Raw genomic sequence first — 6,221 nt, 5'->3', positions numbered from 1 at the left:
GCATCCGGTAATACTTCTTGTATAACGGTGCGGTTCCGGGCACAAGATCTATTGCAAACTCAAGCTCTCCATCGGGTGGCATGCCTGGCAGTTCTTCTGGAAATACATCAGGAAACTCACTGACCACAGGAATTAATCCCAACTCACCAGCCATAGCGGTGAAAACCATTTCTTTCTTGGGTATGCTTCTGCGAGCATAGAATTTGGTAGTCTGCCCGTCTTGACTGGTCAAAGTGACTTCTCGGGTTGCGCAGTTTATGCATACTTGATATTTGGTCAACCAATTCATTTCCAAAATAACATCCAACTTTACAGACTCAATGATTATCAAGGAAGTTGGAAAACAGGCTCCGTTGATATTGATTTCCAGATTATGGCAGACCAGATTGCTCCTGATTAAGGATACCGGGGATTGTACCAGCATATTCTTGCCCAAAAGCGAACAAGGAAATTTGTTTTGGGCAACAAAACTCCGCGAAAAAAAGAGTGGGAAGCCCAGAGTCAAATAAAATTACGACAGGTATGTTATTAACAGAAAACATACCAATGACGACTTCGGGGTTCTCTTGGGCTTCATCTGCGGAGAGGTGATGAACGTGCCCAATGATGTTTTGCTGGGTAGGGCATGACTCCATAAAGTTGACTTGTGGCCTGAAAAGGGCATTTGCCTTGCTGTTCTCGGGACACTGTCTGGCATAATGTCCGGTTTGCCCACAACTGAAGCAAGAATTGTTGCGCTGGCACTCTTCTCGCACCGGGTTGGTCACGACATTCTTGACTTGTGTGGTGGTCTTGTTAACATTCTGTTGCCAATTGGGCTTGTATTCCACCTAAGTATGCTGCCAGGTACGAGCCTTTTGCACTAGCTGCCCTTCTTTCCTTGGCTCGAACTTGCGCTTGTGATCGTTATTGGCAGGCCTATTGCCTGATACGAGCTTGTGCTCCCTTTCAGCAATGAAAGCCTTGTTTACCAGAGTTTGGAAATCTGGGAAATCAAACATACTGAGGGTACATCAGAGTTGCGGGTTTAATCCCCCAAGAAATCTGTCAATCTTTCTTTCTTCGGTGGCCACGTCATAAAGGGAGTAATGGGCCAAATGATTGAAATTTTGCAAATATTCACCGACAGACTGATTTCCTTGAAGGAGCGCAAGAAATTCACGCCGCTTAACCTTCATAATTCCAGTAGGAATATGATATTTCCGGAACTGATCCTTGAATTTTGCCCAGGTGATTTCTTCATCAGCAGGCCACATGGCTTTTGCGTTTTCCCACCATATGGCAGCAGCGCCTTCAAGATAATGGGTTGCAAATGGAACTTTATCATCTTCTTCAGTACGAGCAATCTCGAGCTTCCTCTCAATGGTTCGCAACCAATCGTCTGCATCCAAGGGATCAATAACCTGACTGAAACTGGGAGGCTTGGTTCTCTGAAAATCTGACAGCTTGGAGTGATGACCGTTCTGATTTCCATTTTGTCCAACCACAGCTTGCACACTCCTTAATATTTCAATCAGATCATTATTCATTCTTTCCTCAAACATACACCGAATTTGCTCGGTGGAGGGCGGATTTGGCGGTGGAGGCGGTGGTGGAACGTACGGCTCGGGGGAGCGTCCTGCCTGTCGTGCGGAACGACGAACGGGAGCATCCTCATGAGCGTCGGTACTGCTGCCTCCCCTCGTCATCCTATTGTGGATTTTTCCCAAGACAACGCAACTGAGATGAGAAACATCCAAAAATAAATTGGGGAAAAGCCAGCAACAAATCCTGTGAGAAAACAAAATAACGAAGAAAATACGACGAATAAAATAGAGTTCCAACATAATTATACATTGACTCATACATGAAAGATAAACATCATGTCAGGTTCAACTACTCTCATACAGGAAACGAAACATCATGACTCGTACGACTACCTCCGTACATCATCCTGACAACTGCGGATACTCAGAAGCTCTACTGCTCTGCTGGTGCTGCGGGGTCCTCTCCTGAAGCGGACTCGGATCCTAAACTGACGAGGTTAACTCAAACCTCCGGGTTAAAGGTAATACGACGACGCTGCCTCGAGGGCTCTCCCTCTGGGGCAGGTGCAGGGTGAAGCATCGGGGCTACAGGGGTAGTGAGAAGTGAAACCCACTCGGCAGGAGCACTGAGAGGATTCACGGTCGAGGTGCCCAAGCTACTCGGAGGAGTAACCGGTGAAATAGGGGAACTAGAACTGGATGGAATATAAGGAGTAAATCCCATAGAGGATGGAGCAGTGACAGATCTAGAGAGGCTAAAGCAGTACGAGCACGAGTCAGCTCTCGAGCCAGCTCGTGGATCATAAGATAGCTAGCAGTGATATAACGGGAAAGGTGGCTAGCAACACTATCAGACTCCGGATCAATCAGAGGGAAACGGACACGGCCATTGTCATGCAGAGAGGGATAGTAGTAGAAACCTGGGTGGTTCTGCATCCGGACCTCATTATAACGAAGCTCAACAAGGACCTCGAATGCAGCAAACTGGACAGCCTGAGAAGCGGTAGAGGCAAAACCGCTCCGGGAGGTACGAGTGTAAGTGCTGGAATCGGAACTGGTGCGCAGAGTAACCACTGCGTGATACTCATACACTGAGTCTACTAGACGCTCCCGGTACACACAATAGACTGGGTCGTCACCGAGGGAGTACAGCCGACGCCACACGTTACGAAGGAGATGCGGCGACGTGTACGGCATCAGCTGCAACTGGCACGGATACGACACTGGAGCCATCTACACTCACAACCAGTAGTATGTTAGCATAAAAATAAAATGAGTGCATGCAATGCAACAACCAGCTACAAATGCTACCGGCACTCAACTTAAACTCGTAACTAACGTCCGGTTAACACGTCGTAGTCTAGCCTGGCCTATAGTCAGCGCGGCTCTGATACCAAGCGTTGTGGCACCCCGGCTCAGAGCAACCGGTTTAAAATGCATTGCCAGCCCCGAGACCATGTCTTCTAGCAACACACAACATCTTGGTACAGAAAACAACCGCTTTATTGATGCTAGCGGATCATAGTTTACATTACAACAGGTGGCGAAGCCAAGCGGCACACACGGTGCGGCTGAACAATATGTACATTATTTAGTGAACATAAAGGGGCCTCGATTATAACAACTACGTGGCAGCGGAACAACATCGTAGCGGAACTCCATAGCACAGGGGCACCGATGTGGACACGATCTAGACTCGGACAGCACTCCTTTCCAATGAGACTTTCCTGAAAGCTGGCATGACACGCCAGGTCAGTACATTGAATGTACTTGCAAGCTCACAACAAACATAAACATAATGACAAACAATATCATGATACTTAACCAATTAGCAATGCAACAACATATCATACATGCTGTGATCATGATCTCGTGATAAAATTCCCTCGGACTTGCTTACCAACGGTGATCGCTCTCGGATCACAAACGGACCAACCTCGTGGTCTTGGATCGGGTTACCTTGTAACCAAACGGTGATCTTTCCGGCGATCACAACCATGACCAACACTTGGTCTCAAACGGTGATCTTTCCGGCGATCACAACCATGACCAACTCTTGGTCTCCAACATCAAGATGGTTTACCCACCATCATCTTCTCAACAGTGCGACGTTCATAAATTAGTGTGCAAGATTAATTTAAACGTTGACCCATGGTGTGACCTACTTTCAAGCGTTTCCATAACTGTGGACTCGGCTATCGATAGATTTAATACACTTTGCAGAGGTAGCGCACTGTACCCACACCACGGAACCCATGGCCTCGCACTCCCATTCAGGTGGACCAACGGCATTCCGATGAAACCCCTCCATTGCCATGACACTCTCTCGGCCACTCGGACTCACTCCCCACTGGGCTAGTCCTGGGTGGCCCCGTGTCTACCAAAGACACCAACGGCCACCGTCGTGGCAAAACATAAACGGTCCCAAACGGGGACAAGGTACCACAACATCAACAACGAGCACACAAGGTTATGTCTGCTTACTGGGCCAGGGTACCGCATGCCCATAACCTTCCCTCATTAGAGGCACCGACCAGAGGCATGACTATAGACCGAATAAAGGCCTTCCCATAAAGGCAAATGTGGTTGCACTGGAAAAAACTCGATTCAGTGGCACCATGACCCGGTCAACGATATATTCAAGTTGAGTTATTAGCAGGTTCAACTTAACGTGAAAGTAACCGGTGTCATAACGTGCCATGAAAGTACAACACAAATATATGCATCATACATCATCGGAAATAACTGGGTCAACTATATCCACACTAACCATAGACATCAACAACTCATAACACTTCCCTGGTTATGATTAATCATCACTTTAAACAGAATCTTTACTAAGCAAATTTATCATTTATTGCATTTAAGAAAATAACTCAAAAATAATTACTTATATCCATAACCATATTACTTCTTCATAACAAATATTACTTCTAGTTACTTAACCAACTTAGTTAGCTTCAAACTTTCTGTAAACTAAGCATACCAACTTAAACAAGCAACCAATCAGAATATAAATAATATACTAGTGATTTAAATGCATGGATTAAATCATTAATTCAAGTTGAAAAATCACAAATATTGTAATGGCACCATGAAAATGTTGCTATGGCTTGCCTTAGTGCAGATGAGGTTCACAATCCTCCTGGTGATCCTCAAGACAAGCTTCACTTTCTGAAAATAAATATAAACACCAAAAGAAAACATCAAGAACCCTTCTGAAATTCACTAGAAAATCTAGGCAGCAGAGAAAAATCTCATTTTTGGTGAGCTTCTAGATTTCTTCATAAAGAACACAATGCAAAAAGAATCAATTCATTTGGACTTATGGTTAAAAAGTTTTGACTGTTTGAAGCTCTCTGGATAGAATTAAATTTGAGTTTAAATAAAACAGAACTGAGGGGGGTGACGTCGAAGGCGTAAACCTCGCGGGCGCCACCACTCGTACCGCTTCGTGCGCGTACAGAGTGGCTGACTAGCAGCCCCCGCTAGTCAGGTGAGAGGGAGGGGGAGAGGAAAACAGAGGACGGTGCGGCTTCGTCGGAGCACACGCCGGCAAGGAGGGCTTCTTGGCCCGAACTAGAGGGAGGGATCGAAAGAGGAGACGGAGGCGCACCTGCCCGTACCCGTAGGTTAGCTAGGGGTGGTCGGACGGCGTCGGAAACAACCTCTCGAGCGGCGACAGGAAGCAGAGGTCGCCGGAGTTGAAGACGACGGCGACTAGAGGCGACACCAGGGGCTCCAACCGGGCGGAACGGCACCACCGAGGCACGACGGAGGCCCTGGAAGGGTGGCCCGAGCCTGGGAGGGGTTGGAGCTGCGGAGACGACCCGAGGGGATCGCCGGCGAGCTCGAGCTCGGGGATGGCGGCCCGCGGCCTGCCCGGCCGTGCTACAGCTTTCTCCGAGATCGTGGAGTGTGTGTGAGGAGTGGATGATGCTCGAGGAGGCTGGGGAGGGCTCTATTTATAGCCGAGCGACGAGAGGGGATCGGGCTCTGCCGGAGGACACCTGGACACGACGCCCGGCGACGAACAGCGTCAGTGAGCGAGGGGGAAGGCGACGCAACTCACGCGGAACTGTGGGCGAGCGGAGACGAGCACATGGGCGAGAGGGTGGCGACGAACACAGTGCGCAGCGCACTGTTGTGTTGGCCGGACCACGCCCGTGCTCGCTGCGTCGAGCTCCGGCGTCGGTGAGCGCCAGGCGAGAGTTATGAGGGTCGGGACGAGGATCGGGGGGAAGTTTGGCAGGCGGGGAAGCGATCACACGAGCAACAGATGCGCGGGCGTGACGCAGAGCGCGTCAGCCGCATGCCAGCACGCCTGGACGAACGCGGTCACCGCATGAACTCTGACCTCAAGCCGACCTAAGCCCAAACTTCATGTCTGGCGTGTAGTTCGTGGTAGATTGAGAGGTTACCACGCTTTGGTTTGAACTCAGACGCAGTAGAATGGATTTGAACTACCTGGTAAGTTTCTGGTCAGTAACTTTGAGAGCTTACTGTGGTCAAACTACTGAGAGTTGGGAGCTGGGCTTTGGAGGTTAGCAATCATCTACTAAGGTGAGGATGCACAAGAAAAATCTGCCACAATAGAGCAAGTAAAATGGTAGTTGCTGTAGAAACCACCATTTCTGTCCAGAACAGAAAATATTTTCTGTAGCAAAAATATTCCAAAAAGTGATGAAATATTTT

The sequence above is a fragment of the Aegilops tauschii genome, chromosome 4 (assembly GCF_002575655.3).
Source record: "Aegilops tauschii subsp. strangulata cultivar AL8/78 chromosome 4, Aet v6.0, whole genome shotgun sequence".
In the NCBI taxonomy this organism is placed as follows: domain Eukaryota; kingdom Viridiplantae; phylum Streptophyta; class Magnoliopsida; order Poales; family Poaceae; genus Aegilops; species Aegilops tauschii.
Note: the sequence above shows the minus strand (reverse complement) of the source record.